We start from the raw sequence: 21097 nt of genomic DNA on the forward strand, positions 1-21097 counted from the left end.
AACGTTTTCATTTTACTATTTCTTACATCGTAAGGAATGTTCAAAAGGTTGAATGACAATATCTAAAAGTGGAACATATTGAGTCCGTAAATATATTCATTGTATTGTCTGAATGGAATATAAAGCTTCTTTTTGACTTCCAAAATGATTCCAATTTCTATCTGTATCTGTATCTAGTCTCTACTCGAACGTTTGGAACTGTTTGAGCTACGAATAACCAATGTATATCTTATTGTTACAAAGGACAAGTATTTCAAATTGTTCCATTTATAACCAGGCGACGGTGCAACTTGGAAGAGCAGTCCAGACTTTGGTGTTGCTCGGATGGAAACAAGGATAGAAAACAATATATATTTCGCCCTAATCAGGCCTTTGAGACAAGACACAGTGTTACGTGTCAAATTCCCTGACATGATCACATTCGAGACTTCAAATATCATGCGTAAGAATTTGTTTCTTTTTTTTTTTTCTTTTTTTTTTTTTTTTTTTTTTTTGGGGGGGGGGGGGGGTGTTTGAAGAGCTTAGTAAGGCATACAACACGTATATCATGCCATGGTTCTCAAATGTAAACAGTATCCGGGAATCTAAGTGGAAGTGTGTCTAAGTGGAAGGGAAGGGAAAAGGGCAAATAGTAGTTATCAAAAGGATTTAACCAAGCTTGTTATTTAAAACTAAGGCCAAGATTTGAGAAAAGGCATGAATTTTTGTCGATGACGCGTGGACGCCAGACATTTAAATCATTTATGTAGAACTGGCACCGATACTTCTGAAAAAGGTTTTTTTTTTTTCTTCTGGCAACCCAACGAGGAATGATGTGAATTCACGGAGGCAGGAGGCAGGTATCTCTGTATTATGGCTTACTTCTTCTTGCATGACCAATTTGTACAAATCAGTGGGACCCATCTTGGATGTGGTTCGTTGCTTCCCGCATCACCTCTCTCCTCGTAACATTATCTCTTCCACACATCGGGTTTGGTAACGACACTTATCTAGGGCCAATTTACAATAGAATAATATAAACCGTGATATGTATATGTATTAGACAGGAATAGATTCTTTCAGTAAGGCTTAAAATTCAAAATAAATCATTGGTAGTCGAGGTCTCTTCATAGATACTCTTGACAGGGACGGATGTGGAATTATATTCGAGATAGTTTACCGTGTGTGTGTGCCTAATCGGTTTATCTGGACAAGGAAGATACAGTGCTATCTCGGTATTCAGGTTGTTGTATTGTGTATTATTAATTAAAACGGAGAAAGAGAGAGAGAGAGAGATATTTACAGGTAAGACAATTGCTGACCTTCTATTTTTAATCTACCACATTTATTTATAAGTGTCGTTCATCACTTATCTCTGTATATAATGCATGGAAAGTGATTTATGTGACACAATATGTACTCGTGTATAGTTTCCATTCATGTTGGTCGGGGGTTCCCCTTGTACTGTCCAGTACAACACCACCTTTTATTCAGTTAGTTATTTATGTATTCAACACATCATCTATTCATTTACAATAATTTGATATGAGCATGGCAATATATTATGAAATATCCCAGGACCGTGTTTATAAATCTATAAATAAAAGTAAAATAACCCTTCCATTAAAAGATATTACACATCATGACGTCATAACCCCCTTCCCACCCCATTCCCATTCTAATAGCCACTTCAAATAGAACCCCCCCCCCCCCCCCCAATACCATAAAACGTATCACAGAAATCTGAGTGATTATTACTAGTAGTTTTAAGTTTAAGTCCGTGCGTAAGCAACGACTTTGATTGATAAGCCCATGCTTTCGCTCTGGTACATCAGCCATCATTATTTTATATGAAATCCCCAGCGGTATAATTCGGTGTAATGAACGCTTTGACGGTATTTAATTCCATAATCCAGCTGATTGAAACAAGTTGAAAATCCGTCACCAGTAGTCAATTATTAGTAAAAATTAAGGGAAAATTGACATTCGAATCATCTGTATTAGCCTACCGTATTGATTTCCCTGACATCAAAATTTCAATAAATCGGTTGCAATTACCGTTCTGACTGTATTCAGCACATATTGGTTACGGTAAAAATCTGACTCTCTAATTGCCTTTCTCATCATCATCATCATCATCATCATCATCATCATCCATCATCATCAACATCACCACCACCATTGTGATCTCATCTCGCACACAACATCAAATAACGGCATATTATACTCATCATCACCTACACCGTCTTTAACAACATCCAATACAAGAGGACAACGTGTCCAATCTGACAACGTTCATCACGTCACATGACACTTCCATTTCATGACTGACGTCACCACGAAACACGACATGTCGTAACGTGATGTATTGTTGTCAGACATGCAAATGAAATCCCGACGCGATATGGCCAAGAGTCATTCGATACCCGAAGCCCGTCCAATACGAGAAAAAAGAATCATGAGTTTATTTAACCCTCTCCTTACCAGCCATTTAAGATTTTCCCCAAAACTTCACACCCAACTGACACAAAATAGATTTTTTTATCATTCAGACTTAATAGCAGTAAAACTCTTGCGATACATAATTTCTTTAGCAAAACATGCTCTACAACACACTGTTCATTTCCTTTAAATTTTATGATGTACAAAAGAAATTTGAATAAGAAAATGTTGGTTGTATCGTAACGAATGTGACGATTTTCCTGTAGTTGGTATGGAGAGGGTTAAGGCCCTTAGTCTCTAGTTTTCTATGTTTAGGCCTTTTCTGGACAATACACAATGTTTCTATGAACAAATTACAACAACAACGGAAACCAACTAACTTCACAGTAAAATTATTAACAATTTGACTGACTTGAATATTTGTTTATTCTTACAAATGAATATTGAACACCACTAATGGCCCTATAAAATTTAAACATGCATCTTTTCTCAAAATCTAAAATTTAGAGAAAACTCTATAGGAAACAAAGATTGAAAATGCTAAAATTTTAACATACGACTTTTGATAAAACACCCGTGCCCCGACAAAGCCCATGAGATACCCAGCCTATAATGACACCGTTATCAAAGGCCTTTAAAATGTCTACAATTTTAGCATCAGTGAATATGTCCCCCAAATTAAAAAATAATAATCTTATAGATAGTATGCAGATGACGTCACTCAGGCCTTTGTTATTGTTTTTGCCATCCGCGTTTGTGAGATGTTCTCACTAAACTGTATAAACCAGCAATAAAAGTTCATGGTTACACAGAGTTTGTGTGTTGGTCCGTTATACTTCCGGATGGCAATGTTGTGATCTCCTTGGCCAAGCGCATTCTATCTATAAAATTAAAAGTAGTATCTTCATTGCAACGGACAAAGAACTTAAATAAGGTACGTCTTAATAATACGATAAGGGCATTTGAGAAGAGGGGGGGGGGGGGGGACTCTTTTATATAAATAGCATTAAATTCGGATAGTGCATATGCAAACATAACACATGGATAGGCAGCAATGGTGACATTATGCAGAAAGCAGCAACTTTGTAATATGATAAATCCGTCAAACAAATGCCTTTAACATGTCGTCTTTTAGATATAAAATATGAACAGCATATCTGACAAAACTAAACTTTAAAGATGGAGTGAATATCATGAATAAATTTTGACAAATACATTTAAGACATTTATAAAAATACTAAATCACATTTTCTTGTAGAGAAGTTAATCTTAAAAAAATAAAATAAAATAACAAACAAAGAAAGTTTGATGAAGAAAAAACAAACATTTTATTTAAACAGTTCGGTCGGTTCTTCCGTTCTGTGATTCTGGACAAAAACTGAATGTGAACATTAAAGCAGCTCAGCCCCCCAAAGTCTTCTCAATGCAGAAGATGGGTCGTGTTCACTGCTGTCATTTCTATACAATTCGCTGTTATTGATGCGATGCATTTAGGAGAATTACTCTCAACATCCGCCAGCCACTTAAAACAGACCAACACACAAAACAACGTGTAACCTTTAATGTTGAGTCTGGTTGGTAGAATTTAGTGAGAACTAATCTAATCACCCAACAGGCTGTATAAAAACAACCACAACGAGCTGAGTGATGCCAACTTCGTATCCCATTTTCGTGACGACGATGAAATAAACAGAAGAACACCTAATCGACCTGTTATTATTCCATTACATATTAATTGTGTTAGGGTCTCTTAAGAATATCAAGGACCAATAAAAGGAATTCGGTAGCCCATTTCACGGGACAGATTTATACATCTCTTGTACGTGCGGTGATTTACAAGGGCATCCGGCAACCACAGAGGCAAATAATGAACTCCATACATAATACATGCCTGTCCCGTCGGTGCAAAGCCATAACGTGGAGACGACATACGACGAGATATCATGGGAACATTTGTACCACAATTCACGGGGAATTTCCCCTGCTTCTGGTCAAGAGACGTTAGTTAAATAAGGCGAGACAACGGTTGGTTGCGTGGCAGATCACTCCAAATTTCGGACGGAGGATCGCGATTCAAATCCCAAGAGATTAAGACCGATACTGATAATTTTTTTCTTTCTTTTTTTTCTTCTTCCTCTTGTAATTACTTAGGAACTTTAAATCGCTCGGCCCAAAATGTCCTTATGCAACTAGAATATTAAAAAAACAAACCAAAACCAAAAACAAAAACAAAACAAAAACAAACAAAGAAAATAACAATTTAAATTAAGAAAAATTGTGAAAACCCACACATAACTCTCTCAATTAACTCCAAAGCCGAGAGGGAGGTTTTTTGTTTTTTTGTTTTTTTAATTAAATAAGGGAAGGCCAGGAGACTATGTACAAAATTTACGCGAATAAATAAAAAGAATAGATACATTGTTTTCATCAACTGGCCCAAACATTATTTATTTTTAAATCCTCCTGAAGGCCAAAATGCGAACATGTGGATGGAGGGAGTAAGAAAAAAGTTTATCAGATTTGACCTTCAATAAACACGATATATTATGTCTATATTTAGCCTGTAGTGTATGCGGACGGTAGAAAGGACAATAAGCATAAGGTGTGGGATATGAAGGTCTTACACAACGACAGCTATGACACACCCTTGTCTTACTCCTGACATTGGGATTATGGCTGAATCAAGGGATTTACCAGTTGAATATTGTGGGATTATCACACAACCATTTGGATGCTGCTATAAGTTCATCCTCTAACCTGATTATTTCTCACATCGGTCTCTGATTCCCGCTATTCGAAAGTTTGCCACTAAAATTGAGCCCTAAAGCATTCGTGTTACTTACATAGTGTCTGTTTTTTGGGGGTTTAGTTGCTGTTGTTGTTGTTTTGCTCTGTTTTATGTTTTGTTTTTTTGTAATGTTTTTTTTTTCTTTTGTTGTTTTCCTTCTATGTTTTTGTTTTGTTTTAACGCCGAATGATGATGTCAATAACAGTCGAACAATTATTTTACCAAAATTAAGCTCAAATCCCTTGACATTCTTCTACCTCTAACATCTTCATATAACTGTTTCATTTCTTAATTTGATATTTTTATAAAATATATAAATCAATTAACTCAGATTTTCTTACTCTGGGGGGGGGGGGGGGGGGGGGAGGAGATAAACAAGCAATCATACAAACAATTATTTTTACTACGTTAAAAGTGTATCATGAGTTGTACAAACAAAATATCATAAAACCGGGGCAAGTGTGGGAGGTTAAAGACAGGATAACATCAGCTGAATGGTTGAATGTGCACTAAGTCTTAAAATATGTCCGACCTCCCCCCCCCCCCCCCCCCCACACACACACACATACATACATACACACCCTCTTTGGACACACTTTTAAAATATTTAATGTTAGCATTTGTTGGTTGTGACGTTCCACTGTAGATACTTTCGTACCCCGAAGGAAAAAAACAAAACAAAAGAAACGTGTTTTGGCCAGGTAACTGGCTTAGCAAAAATTCTAACACCCGCTACTTCGCGAAGTCCCAGGTTTGAGAGTTATTGACGAAATGTGGGTCATCCTAATCGATCTTTAATACTTTAAAGGACGAGTTTTCTGTCCAAAACATTTGTAAAACGTGTTTTGTTTTGTTTTGTTCAGTGTCCAGAGTAAGTATCAACGACAGCGTATATTGTATATATTGCTCTCTGTCTACATGATGACATTGCAATACATTACAACACACTAACACAAACACGTGCTTGTCAGGGGCAGGTATTTTATTGGTCTTATCTATCTACGTGTCAAAGCGCTATTCTATTCTATTATATCGGGATGGATTAGGTCCTGGAAATCGAAACTAGACGTCTACCCTACAGCCACCAAATATGACACTGGAGGTTAAATCATATTCGGTATAGCGGAGAAATAATGGTAACTCTCACATCGCAAAAAAGAATTTAAGTATATAATTAAGAATTAAAAATAAATAAATAAAATTAATTAATCACTTTAAAAAATTAAAAAATAAACTCTCTCTCTCTCTCTCCCTCTCTCTCTCTCTCTCTCTCTCTCTCTCTCTCTCTCTCTCTCTCTCTCTCTCTCTCTCTCTCTCTCTCTCTCTCTCTCTCTCTCTCTCTCTATTCTTCGGGTAAGATTCTAGCCTGGAATACGAACACCAAGAACGTTGGAGATGGTAACAAATAAACCAGATCAGTTTCGGGTTTGATACTTTCTAACAAGTTCTTAAAAGTCTCTAGTCGAACACTTTCAGACAAGTTCTTCAAAGTCTCCATTCGGACACTTGCTAACAAGTTCTTAAAAGTCTCCACTTGGTTTCTGACAAGTACTTCAAAGTCTCCACTTGGATTCTGACAAGTTCTTCAAAGTCTGCACTTGGATTCTGACAAGTTATTCAAAGTCTCCACTTGGATTCTGACAAGTTCTTTAAAGTCTCCATTTTGGATACTTCATGACAATCCAATCGGATATTTTCTGACAAGTTGAAAGTCCCTTTAAGCAATTGATATTTCAACAAGTAAATTATGTTCTCATGCTAAAAATAAAACAATGCGTTTTGTAAGAGTGCGTCAGAAAACCCGTTATATGTTATACTCAGACAACTGATCAAATGTCTTATTATAAATAATGACTTAACGTTGGCATCGACCATTAAATCTGAGCTGAGACCTTCTGGTTTCAATTAATTAGCAGATGATTATCAAAGGGAATGCGCCTGCCGCCCCCCCCCTCCCCATCTCTCTCTCTCTCTCTCTCTCTCTCTCTCTCTCTCTCTCTCTCTCTCTCTCTCTCTCTCTCTCTCTCTCTCACCACGCCCCCCCCCCCCGCCACACACACACCGCCTTATGGCGAGAATGTCTCGTATCATAGTAAAAGCAACTGGCATTTGTATCAAATTCTTTTTTTTTTTTACTTTTTAAAGCTAAATTAGCTCCAGGAATCTATTTCTGATTTACAATTTATTTTATTTTTCAACTTTTACATTTCAAATACTTTGACATTCCATAACCACGAAGGAATCACCATCATCACACGTAGTGTTTTCCTGACATTAATATAGTGGTAGGTAACCATTATCGGGAATGGCCCTTACACCTGCTGTTTCTCTCACTGTCCTATCCTTATCATTGTATATTATACTTAAGGTCTTTGTCTTCTTATCGTCTTATCAAGCAGGCATTCCACTATCTATATATAGATGATGTGTGCTTGGCTGGGAAACGCACAACATTGCCATCCGGAAATAGAACAGACCAACACACAAAACGATGTGTAACCTTAAACGTTTATTGATAGTAAGCGCTTGGCTAAGAAGCTCACGACATTGCCATCCGGAAGTATAACGGACCAACACATACAATACTCGGTGTAACCATGAACTTTTACAGTCTCTCTAATACAGTTTAGTGGTTTGACACTCGCCATCGGATCGGAAGGTCCTGAGTTTGAGTATCGCTCTGAGCGGCGCATAGTTGGAAAAGGCACTTAACTCACATTCTGATACCGATACCGTATTCCGGTGTAAAATGAGAACCTGGTCGCTAACCGTATTGTCTCTCGTGGGGGGGGGGGGGGTGTAATATTGCCTAAAAGAAGACGCCATGTCTCATTCTACATGTAAAGTGTTGCTGTTGGCAAGGGGAAAGCGCGATGAGCACGTTTAGATATTGCGCTATATTGAAGCTCAAGTTTCAAGTTAAATTTGGTAGGTGTCACCATATACTTCTGATACCTATAAATATGTCACAATGGTCACAAACTGAGCGGTAACGACAATGCAACTTGGCGTTCGAGAGGCTTTCAAAATTGAACATTTTATTCTACGAGGCTGATAAATGATTTCGGTCCATAAGATAACAATGAACCAGCCACACTCTTTGCCCTAGGAATTCCCAAGGCGATGACAGCTTTCGACGTTTGGATTTTTTTCCTACGTTTTCATTCATCCTTTGGGGTTGGGGGAGTTTACTTTGCTATTTTGGATTGAATTGATTTGTGTGCGTCTCCCCCCCCCCCCCCCCCCACCTCCTCCTTTTCTGTTTTTACCACCAAAAGTCTCCACGGAGTATCTTCCTGGGGAAGGGGGTCCGTGTCAACAATCCAAAAGTAAAAACCAACCTCTTGAGTGAGGGGGGGGGGGGTCAATTGAAAAACAGAAAGGAGGGGGGGTGGAGGAGGTGGAACAAGTTAGGAACTCACGACATTGACAAAAATGGCATGCTTGGATGCACAACATCACGTTGTTGTCATAAAGCAACAAGACCAGAACCTTTGAAGATGAGAAAGCCCTATCTAACTCAGATGCACAAGAATTTGAAAAGATAAATTCTCTTGGGTAGCGTATGGAAATTAACGGTTTCTTCTCTTTTCTTTTTTAAATTCCCGACCAATCACCCCATCGATATCCTCCCTATATCATCGTATTACTGAAATGTCGAAAATAGCGAAGACTTCTTTCGGCATCACAAAGTTCAAAAGACAAAGTGTACGAATATAGGACTTGACAAATCCAACGATCCGTCTAACATCATTACCGTGACGGTCATCGTCACCGCCATCATCATAATCATCATTTTCGTCATACCGAATATCTGAACAGGGATGACGACAGAACTGTCATTAAAGAAGAATAGCCAATGTAGATCTAATATGGTTTTTCAATCCAACAATGACGTCATAACAAATTGCCTGTACCGTTACAGGCCTCTGAAATTACTCGTAATATAAACGATTACTGTCTCGTTTCTAGACATGTTCAGTAAAAAGTCAGGTTATGATAATTTTATTTCGCCAGGTTCCTCCCTACACCCTAGATACATTGCATGCAACTACTACACCAACAATGTGCAACAAGTAACAGACGACACAACGTAACGCCTTGGTGAAAATAAATGACAAATGAAACGGGAAGTCAAGAGAGACAACCGAGACACGACAAGGACTTCCTGTTCCAACATGGCGGCCGTTCAAAGACGGAAGTGAAAGATGGGAGTTGCCAGGATGGAGAATCGTCTTTGTGTCACAGGTTAGTGGAGTCTAATTAGTCAGCATTACGGCCCTTGTTCCAACATACGTCACACTTCATGACGTCTTTCATGTTCATATTAACACAGAGTAGGTAGGTTACCTACCTACTCTGTGATATTAACCAGTCTTTCACAGCTACGTGGCTCATGCAGCCAGATTCTGTCCCAATTACTACAGCGTTACGCGGACAATAGCAATTGCTTGCGACCCTTTGGATCGGATACCAGCCTATGGCAAAGTATCGTCCACGAAAATAGACGGAAAAGATTTTGAGGCACAAGCGTAAAATGTTATTTGTTTTATTTAAAAGGAACAATTAAAATAAATACGATTGTAATGGAACCACGACTTCCATTCAGAGAGAGAGACCCACAGACAGACAGATATATATATATATATATATATATATATATATATATATATATATATATATATATATAAGAGAGAGAGAGAGAGAGAGAGAGAGAGAGAGAGAGAGAGAGAGAGAGAAATAGAATGCATGTGAGTCTAAGAGAGAGAGAGAGAGAGAGAGAGAGAGGGGGGGGGAGAGAGAGAAAGAAAGAGAGAGAGGGGAGAGAGAGAGAGAGAGAGAGATGGGGGGGGGGGGGGGGCTTTTACTCCACACACCGATACATTAAGATGATCGCCAACTTGTTAAAAAGCCTCAAAAATGAGACTTTTTGATCGAAGCAGTCTCGAGTTTGGAATTGTTTGACAAGGAGGAAGAGCGATTATCTAATAAATATAGTATCGATATAATATAAAGTGAAGAAGAAAACCAAATGGTTTTGTCGTGTTCCATACAACAGATCACTTGTCATAGAATCTAGTACACGACATGACGGCTGGAGAGCCCCATTGGGAGAGGACTCACTTCATAGGGAAATGGACTGGGCCTCATCAATCTTGGGTGAAGTCTAGATTTTATCACACCCCCCCCCCCCCCCCTCCCTTTCAACCCTTTGTCTATCCCCTCCCCCATTCACCAACAACAAACAATCCTTGTACGTTGTCTGTCACAGACAATAACTGATATTATTAGATTTCTAGACACAATCGTTTTCCTAAAATTCGCCTTCGTATCCCTTACGAGCCGCGCTAAATACCACGATAAGGCAATTTACCTTGTCAGGACCTCAGGATTAAGGCATGCGGGCGACCCTGACCGTGGTCGACGGCCGAGTCGCCCATTGACCCAACCCGTGGCCTTCGTGACTATCGAATAACGAAGGTCACGCCCAACCCCTGACCTAATCCAACAGCTGGTTGCGACCCGTTGACCTTTCACCGCCTGAGGTCATCGTTATACTGACCGAATCGAAAGGGATGGAGCGTGGCCTTCGTGACTAGAATAACGAAGGTCACGGATGGAGGCCAGCAATGATGAACTTAATGGATTCTCTCGCCTGCAAATGGAAACGGTAACTACTTACACGAGAATCGATTTTATAGATAGCTCGAAGATGACGTCACTCAGGTCTTTGTTATTGGTTTTTGCCATCCGCGTTTATGACCAATGCTCACTGAACTGCTTTAACCCGACTATAACCGTTCATGGATACACACAGTTTTGTGTGTTGGTCCGTTATACTTCCGGATGGCAATGTTATGAGCTTCTTAGCCAAGCGCACACAATCTATAATTAATTTAGTGCAAAAATAGACTTCTACATAGCGCTTATCAATCCACAATGAAAACCATAGTCTATACCCTTAACATACGTATATTTTCAATATATACTGAGATGACCACACAGTGTGTATTAAATACATTAAAAGGGAAAGAAAGGAATGCCGCCCATTTGGCGAGGACGAAAAATTGCGGACAAAAATAACAAGCTGCAACATCCCCAAAAGGACGATGAAACCGTGCGCAAAATGCATTATCCAAGCGCATAACACCGATATATATCGCCGCCTAGAATCCACAAAAATGGGGCATTATTTTTATAGAGCGATATCCACTAAATTAAATGTGCTCAACGCGCTTTACAAGGGGTTTCCAAGCCAACCGCAACACTAATCAAGTAGGACGAGACATGACGCCTGTCGTGCGATAACACAATTATTTATTTTCGACAGAGACAACGCCGTTAACGGTCAGAGAATCATTGTTCACCTCGGTACCGTTAGAATACGTGAGGTAAGAGACGTTTCAACTATGTGCCGCTCAAAGCGGACTCCAAGTCCAAAGACGAGTGACATAAAAGAAGGCCACAACAAAACCTCACACATTAGGTCGTGGTCTGGTCAAAAAGCATTCTCCCCTACTCGACACCATAGTCATAGAATGGGGGGGAAAAAACACATTTTTACACACATAAAAACGCGGTTTGTAACATTGAATACTTGGTGAAATGAGCGGATACGATTGTAAAGGACATACATGCATTCGGAAAATAGCTTCAATCAGGCGACCTGAAATAGATGATAAATTGGTAAACGTTAAATTATTTCATCAACACACCTAGCACACGTGATCGGTGTACCAAATGTGTCGTCATTTGGAGCGAGAAATTCTTCAGAAACCGTAAGGGGGTCACTGGATTTGACGACAGTCAACGAACAAATCATTTGCATGGCAGGAAGGGTTAAGTTAATGTGACTTTTACCGTATCTGATACCGCTACTCTCTCGACGAAATCAGAGACAGGTTTACCGTATCTGATAGCGCTCTCTCGACGAAATCAGAGAGAGATAATCTGTAAGGAGGAGCTCAGAAAAAATGTTAAAAGCCAATGAATCAAGCTGGTGACTACATCAAGCCATGCGTTTTATCAATACTACTGAGCTTATTGTCTGTGCAAAAGTTAACGTCTCGCAAAGCATTCCTATGTTGATACCAACTGTGTAAGAAGGGGAGTTACCGGGAAAATATTTCCGTGTAAAAAGTTGGGTAAAGAGTTGCGTCTCTTACTTCCCCTATCCAATTTCCGATGCAAACCGACATTATTTTTTTTTTTTTAAATTTTGAATGCAAAAACTCTACGTTTGGCATAACATAAAAGGGGTCGTATCCATTTCACATCATAGATTGTAAAAATAAAACTTGAAACCCACAAATTAAAAACAAAATTGTTACAGACAAACTTCCTCAACAACATTTAAATGAATAGATAGACAAATAGACAGACATATACACACACACACACACAAAGAGAGTGTGTGGAGGTGTCTGTCTGTGGGTGTGTGGGTAGAGAGAAAGAGCGAGAGAGAGAGAGAGAAAGAGAGAGAGAGAGAGAGAGAGAGTGAGAGAGAAGGAATGGGTTAGAATGGAGGAATAACGAAGGACATGTAAGGTAGAGAGAGAGAGAGAGAGGGAGAGAGAGAGAGAGAGAGAGAGAGAGAATGAGATGGAAGGATGGGTTTAGAAAAGGTGACTTACGAAGGACATATAAGGTAGAATGTAAAATGACGGAGACTTAATAAGGATAAGAGAGGTGGAAAAGAGGAAGGGAGGGGGGGGGGGGGGGTAAATATCTAGCAAAGGATATAATAAATGAAGGAGGAGAGTCGTGATGTGTGTGACGTCATAAGTGTGCCGTGTGCAATGAGGTGTCAATCGAGAATATCAATGACGCAGGAAGTAACACCCGTGGGATAAACCATAACCAGCTACAGCCGTTGTTCTGTATCGATATTGTGGCCTTTACTTACATACACATCTGTATTCAACACACAGGTTACTTGACTGTGTTGTACAATCCTTATATAAACACAAAATTATTATTATGACATGCCGGGCTTACTGAACATTTCACGAAAGGACAGACAGGGAGATCGAGAGAAGGAAGAGAGAGAGAGAGAGAGAGAGAGAGAGAGAGAGAGAGAGAGAGAGAGAGAGAGTCCGTGGGATATAACACAAAAAGGCTACAGCTATTGTTCATTATCGACAATATGGCCTACCTCACTGTCCTACAGACCTCATAACGCTGATACAAACGCAATACATATGATATACAATAATAACAACAATAAAAACATAAGTCATATACCCATTATCTCATACATAACAGTATCGATGTGCTACAGGCAAAAAAAAAAAACAATGCAAAAGGCCAATAATGAAAATATGTATAATATCGATCTCGGCGCTTGAATGTGACAACGGTGTCAATATCTACTCCAAGTCATTTGCCCTCTAAAACGACAATTATACCAATACGCAGTGTAATATACACGTACCGAATGAGGTTTTTCTTTCATTCTACTTGCGGTGAACGTTGAGGGTAATCGATGATGTTATATCTGTTGATGAGAGAGAGAGAGAGAGAAAGAGAGAGAGAGAGAGAGAGAGAGAGAGAGAGAGAGAGAGGAATAAGATTACTTATAGACGCATATGGCCAACCCTAAAAAACTACAAACGCCCATTACATCCACCCTATCCCATTCAAGCAACAGAAAAGCTCTACGAGACTTACGCAACGCCACCAAAGCCAAAATCAATCCAATCCGCTCAATGAACAAACCCAATAAAGTTTGACATCAACAAGACGAATCCGCCTTCAATTTCAATTGGGGGGGGGGGGGGGGGGGGGGCGGCGGTCAGCGGTACGGTCTTTTCTTGCGCTGTACGGCTTTGAGCAAGTCACCTCGCCTTAGCTCAATTTGCGGCACTGAACTGCGGCTGTCGCCTGGGTTATTCCAGTCTTCCCTTGGAATAGACCCTAGAGACAAATTTCCCCTATGGGATGAATAAAGGGAATTGTTTTCTATTTTTCATTTATTTATTTTATTCCCGGTACACGAAGATAAAGTCAATCGTTTAATCCAAAACCATAGCCGAGTTAGAGATGAGTGAACATAATATTAAATATACAGCTACTGGAAGGCTTCATTCAGAGAAATTCCACTTGCCTAACACAATCCCCCAACCAGACTCAGCACACATCAATTTATTAGGCTGTAGTTCCACCCCCCCCCCCCCCCCCCCTCTCTCTCTCTCTCTCTCTCTCTCTCTCTCTCTCCATCCATCCACCCACCCGCCTTCTCGTTTCAGAATAAATCAGAAACTGTCTATACATGCTCATCCCTTAAAGAGTGAAGCAGCAAGAGAGAATTAATTCCCAGTAATGAAATGTCAATATAAATTTCAATCTCCCTTCGCGTGTTATTTTATATCAACTCTCGTCCCTCGGCGATTCATCAAGATAAATAAATTGTCATAATAATAATAATAATAATAATAATAATAATAATAATAATAATAATAATAATAATAATAATAATAATAATAATAATATAATAATAATAATAATAATAATAATAATAATATAATAAATAAATAAATAAATAAATAAATAAAAATAAGTAAAATAAAATATAACCGAGACACCAGACTCTAAGCCTTAAATGTACCATTTTGAAAGCGAAAAGAAAATATACTCATTTAGGTTTAGACCTGTAGTTTGAAACTCGTAGATCTAATACGGGCCTGTCATTTATAGGATTTAATCCGTAAATACAAATTATATTGTCTTTCTACTTTGAAGGCAATATTGGCCACATTAATAATTTTCCCTTCAGATTCGAATTTTATAACCAAAAAATGTTAAAAGAAAATGGTTTATATCATTGCAATGTTTGCAAGAAAGGAACATGCGACCAAACAAAATGGTATTACATCCAATTTTAAAACACTTGAAAGTAGCAATTTTAAAAAATAAGGGTATCTAGAAATCATGCAGTTTACCGTGATTCACCTGTTTTCTTTAAAATTCAATCTTTTTATTATTATTATTATTAATCAGATTTGCCTACTTGAAAATGCATAAAAATCGTAACATTTCGGAGATAAATCTTGTAGTCGGAATAGTTAAAAATCAGTAATTTACCCTTACGATTAAATAACACACTGCAAATTCCTTCAAATTGTGTAATCTGGCAACAACTGTAATGACTGAGAGATACTCATGAAGTACAAACTGAAAATTCATCCAAAATGTCGTAATTCTACGATTTTTTTTTGTAACCGTAGGCAGGCCAGTATTAAAAATACCGAATATTTTAGTTTGTAGCTTTTATAAAGTGGGCGAATGTCTGGCTGTCCAAGTAGACGTGTCATGTCAGCCTAAATCTAAAAATGCAAAACAAGTGCACTCTGTCAAATGAGAAGATCGACCAGTTCATCCGCCGTTGATTTCAAGATTAGAGAATGAAAAGCACATTCCAGATAATGGACCCCCGCTGTGAACAAAGCACGCACATGCATCGTGTCAAAACATGGGTGTAACCTTGTAAAAGCCGGCTACTATTTTATTCTAACACTTCATCTTTGCTGTGGTTCACAAACTAAAAAAAATAAATAAATAAATAAATAAACACGTTAGCATTTACATTGCATTAAATCCAATTGCTGTACTAAAAACGATTTACAAGAAGTCCCAAGCTAACAGAACCACTGAACATGTTGCAACAAAAAAATAAGCAGTTGTGTTAGAACGTCAAGATTTTTCTTTTTTTTTTTTTTCAAACGAAAAAATCATAATTTATACCCAGATACCATTATTTCGACGAAAAGTTACTTTGAAACGCAAGCCTGTTCACAACGAAAGTTAGGGGAGATGAGGAGATGCGGTTTTAAGGATGAGTGGATGCATCTAATTATTTGTGATAGAAATGCCGAGGGGGAAAAGAAATGAATCTATTCTTGTATAAAATAGGGTTGGGGGTTAACAGTAGGCCATAAAGACCATGATAAATTGTTGCCAGCAAGCACAGGGTTAATAATAATAATAATAATAATAATAATAATAATAATAATAATAATAATAATAATAATAATAATAATAATAATAATAAATAATAATAATAATAATAAAATAATAATAATAATAATAATAAATAATAATAATAATAATAATAATAATAATAATAATAATAATAATAATAATAATAATATAATGCACATTTATGTTGCGCAACCTAACCCCCTGGTTGGAGGCTCTGGGCGCATGGCAAATACAAAAATTATAAACTTACATTTTCCACATTGATGTATCTACGAGTAACACGCAAGCCTTTAAAAGGAATCAATGGTAATTCTATCACCCGTTAACTCAAATGGTTCATTAGAACATCTGCCAGGGCATAATCGCCGGTCTTTAAGATGACCTTGACCTTGGGAATAGTCACCTGGCCACTCTGGTGCCAGATTCATTTGCGTCCACCGACAGACCTTATTACCGTACTGATTCAATCGTTGATGCAATGGCTCAACAGATCCGTCTCGATCTATGCTAATTTCCACAACACACATTAGTATAATAGTTAAAGGAGATGAGCATCTGCTGTTCCTCATAGACTTAATTTCTCCGCCAACAGTGCGGGTTCTCTACTAAGATAAAACAAAACAAAAATTGGAATTGCGATAATAATAGTAATAATAACAACAACAACAATAATAATAACATGAAGAAGAAGAAGAAGAAGAAGAAGAAGAAGAAGAAGAAGAAGAAGAAGAAGAAGAAGAAGAAGAAGAAGAAGAAGAAGAAGAAGAAGAAGAAGAAGAAGAAGAAGAAGAAGAAGAAGAAGAAGAAGAAGAAGAAGAAGAAGAAGGAAAAAAAAAAGAAAAAAAAACAACAATAATCACCGCTACAAACAGCAGAATACTTCACGACGACATGCCGACAGCTTAAAAGAGGCCACCATGCACACCTCTTGCCTAACATGTTTTCATTTTAAGTCCATAGTGAACCAAATTAGGAAATTAAACCCGTTGTAAAGACCGGCGATAGATTGGGATTAAAAGCGATTCGTAGAATAAATACCAGGCCCGTGGGACAACAAGGAATTTAACTTTAAAATCAATAGGACTACGACTCGGTGCCATGCCAGTGTGTAAGACAAACCACGACCGCCGTCGAGAAATGGGAACCAGACCAGAAAGGGGAGAAAGGAAAGATGAGAGACGGAGAGAGAGAGAGAGAGAGAGAGAGAGAGAGAGAGAGAGAGAGAGAGAGAGAGAGAGAGAGAACGGTTGGAATGTGAGAATTAAGAGAGAGAGAAAGGGGGGTGGGGGTTGACGAAAAGTAAAAAATTACTAAAATCCATACAAAGAAAGGCAGGGGGGGGGGGGGGGGGGTGTGACTTGGAGCATCAAAATACGAATAGGACGTAAAGACTCCTAAACGACAAAGAGGGGATCGAATCGAAAGTGAAAGCAGCGATGCTTACTGTCTGTCAACAGATGCGATAGTCGGTCACTGGCGACAATCTAGTGGATGGAATGAAAGTATACATAAATTAATGAAAAATATCAGAGCCGACGTCCACGATTATCGTAGGCTGTGATTATGGCCCATCAATTCCACACCAAGAATATCATGAAATTGTCTATGACAGGATATGTTTTGTTTTTTTGCTTTTATCTCCCAGACAGTTTTGTCTGTACATCTCTGTATTATAACAAAGCATTGGCCTCGTGAGATCTTCCCATCATTTTGTTACAATAAACTGATCAGGAACTGTATTCTCTCGGACATTTTTGTCTGCTGGTTTCTTTGTTGTTATAGAAAATCAATCTCATGAAATCGGAACATCTTTTAGTTACGATAAGTAGATAAGGATTTATTTTTACTCAAGACACTTTTGTCTGGTAATTTCTATATTTATACCAGAACATCAGTCTTATGAAGTCATCTTATCTGTGTATTACACTAAGATGATTCCCACTCGTAGCTGATCATTCAGTAGGTTAGGAGAGGTCGGTAGCCATAACTTGGACCCAGTTTGCGAAAAGCCCGCAGCATACCAGCCATGACCTCTTCTAGAACTGCGTCAGAAATATTTAATTGTGGATGATCATCCCTTCTTGTTAATAACTGTAATTGTGACTCTCTCTCTCTCTCTCTCTCTCTCTCTCTCTCTCTCTCTCTCTCTCTCCCTCCCTCTCTCTCTCTCTCCAATAGAAAAGGAGAAGCAGCAGTAGCAGCAGCAGCAGCAGTAGTAGTAGTAGTAGTAGTAGTAGTAGTAGTAGTAGTAGTAGTAGTAGTAGTAGTAGTAGTAGTTGTTGTTGTTGTTGTTGTTGTTGTGTGTTGTTGTTGTTGTTGTTGTTGTTGTTGTTGTTGTTGTTGTTGTTGTTGTTGTTGTTGTTGTTGTTGAAGAAGAAGAAGAAGAAGAAGAAGAAGAAGAAGAAGAAGAAGAAGAAGAAGAAGAAGAGGAAGAAGTGTCCAGGAACGATGACACAACAGAAGACAGTAACACCGTGTTGAATAGGTGGTAAATAAATAATGTGTTCCAAAAGCCTCCACGTCAGATCACTGTGGGTACCAAATGGAACGGGAAGAACATAGGAATCGCTGACCTCGACTACTCGAGGAGTGTATCGCAACATAATAATACTTTAATATAAGACTTGATACTGTTGTAGGGAACATAATTTATTGCCTGTGGACCATTATACAAATATATGCATGTTAAACATGTAGCTGACCTAGCTATATGGTCATAACAGAGTAAAAGAATAAAGAAATATGCAATGAAACACGGGGAGTATAAATAAAACGAAATGGACGTCACTTGTTACTTTTTGTAGTCTAATTGTTTTTAGCCAGACATTTTTATGAGTTCTCACCAAATGCTATCAATCACACAATAAACGTTTTAAGGTTATACATAGCTTTGTGTGTTGATGTGTTATATCCGACTGGCAATTGGTTTTTGAATAAACGCTTTATGTTAGTTCTTTTATGTTTTGTGCTTATTATCTTTTAACTTTAAAAAATCTATTCTGGGCCAATAAGAAATCTGATGCATCCAACCAACCTCTTATTGTAAAAGGTCAGACATATTCACACACGCGTGTATAGACACGTTACAACTCTAAATAAACAAACAAACAAACGCAAATATGTAGTAAATGGGCGGGTGGGGGAGAGAAACGGAAGTAAGATGGCACACACAAGGAGGTGGAAATCGAAATGCCTCAGAAATAATTGATAACTTGGAATAGGAGGCAGCAACAGCCGACGGCTTCCATCCAAATGGGCAGACGTAGACAGACAGACAGGGAGAGCATCCTGTCCCATTTGTCGTGCAAAGGCGATTTCATACCACCCAAGATCCACACAGGCAGGCCCAGTGTTCCGCTCTCTATTTAAACCGCGGACACAGCATTTCCTTTCAGAGTCGGTATGAGTGGATCTGCTCTGTGTGTGTGTGTGTGAGAGAGAGAGAGAGAGAGAGAGAGAGAGAGAGAGAGAGAGAAAGAGAGAGAGAGAGGGGGGGGGGTAAATTTTAGATAAGCGAAATAGACTCATAGTTTGTTTGTACTTTACTTTCCCAATGCATGCTCTCCATTTCCTCTACGGACAAGTTCCCTTTCAAAGTCGGTATGAGTATGAGTGTATTTGCTGTGTGTGAAAGAGTGAGTGACTTTTCAGATGAGCAAAGTTTACTTATATTTTACTTTTATATCTCTGTCCTACGTCAATTGATTTCAAAGCCCACGTCTGTTTTACGCGAAGGGATAATCAGTAATAAGACGTATGTGCGCACCTATCAAATTTATCAGGGTCATAATAATATCAATTAGACAACAGGCCTCATCCTATCTACATGTCAAGTGTAGTGTTGCTGTTGCGCTTTGAGCACAGTTACTAATCAATAAATAAATAAAAAATTCCCTGTATTCATCCCCATAGGGAGATTTTATTTTTCTTTAGGGTCTATTCCAAGGGAAGATTGGAATAACCCAGGCGTCAGCCGCAGAGCAGAGCCGCACAGTGAGCTAGGGCGTGGTGACTTGCTCAAGGCCACACAGTGCAGCAGTGGGTGATCGTACTCGGTACCTTTCGGGTACGAATCAAAGACCGCACCGCTGAGCCACGCTGCCCCAACTGAAATATTGCCCTATTATAAATGCCCAGATAAATTAGGCCTACAGTAAATTCAGTCTATGCACACACAAAAAAATAATAAATAAATAAACAAATAAAAGAAAAGAGGAAAATAAAAAACGTACCATCATATATTATTAATTGAAATATCTGCAAGGCAACTGAAACGACTGTCATTTTGATATTTGGTTACTGGTGTGTGTGTGTGTGTGTGTGTGTGTGTGTGTGTGTGTGTGTGTGTGTGTGTGTGTGTGTGTGTTTACTATAAAGTCCGGGCATAATGAGAATTGGGGACTCTGATAGAACGTCCCGGAGTGAGACCAGATTGGATATAAGGAAAGCAGCGAGTGGCTTGCCGGTCAGTGGGCCATTTTGAGGAATTGATTAAAACAACGGAAGATGTGTGTCATGAAAGGGGGGATAGATCAATGGATGGACGGGCCGTCTGTATTGTAGAAGGGCTGGAAGAAAGTTGAAGAGAGAGAGAGAGAGAGAGAGAGAGTGAGAGAGTGAGAGAGAGTCTTGCAAATTATGTTTAGTTCTCGTTTAGATGGCGAGTCAGGGTTGCCCAATAAATCCTTACAAAAATGCCAAACCAGACAAAATGAACAAGGACGCAATAAGCATTACTATCTTATATTAAGAAGAAAAATGCCATACCTTATTCACCAATCTCACTTTTTAGATGATAGCAACATCGACAATAATAATATTTAATAATAATAATAATAATAATAATAATAATAATATAATAATATAAAAATAATAATAATAATAATAATAATAATAATAATAATAATA

General features: G+C 38.4%; 1 protein-coding gene across 1 annotated transcript in view; it reads right to left on the minus strand.

Moving 5' to 3' along the window:
* Window positions 1-21097, minus strand: part of LOC144974690 (putative adenosylhomocysteinase 3) — a 256230-nt gene that overhangs the window by 224498 nt on the left and 10635 nt on the right. The window lies entirely within an intron of this gene.

The sequence above is a fragment of the Berghia stephanieae genome, chromosome 6, assembly GCF_034508935.2.
Source record: "Berghia stephanieae isolate SIO BIC M18660-M18661 chromosome 6, UCSD_Bste_1.3, whole genome shotgun sequence".
In the NCBI taxonomy this organism is placed as follows: Eukaryota; Metazoa; Mollusca; class Gastropoda; order Nudibranchia; family Aeolidiidae; genus Berghia; species Berghia stephanieae.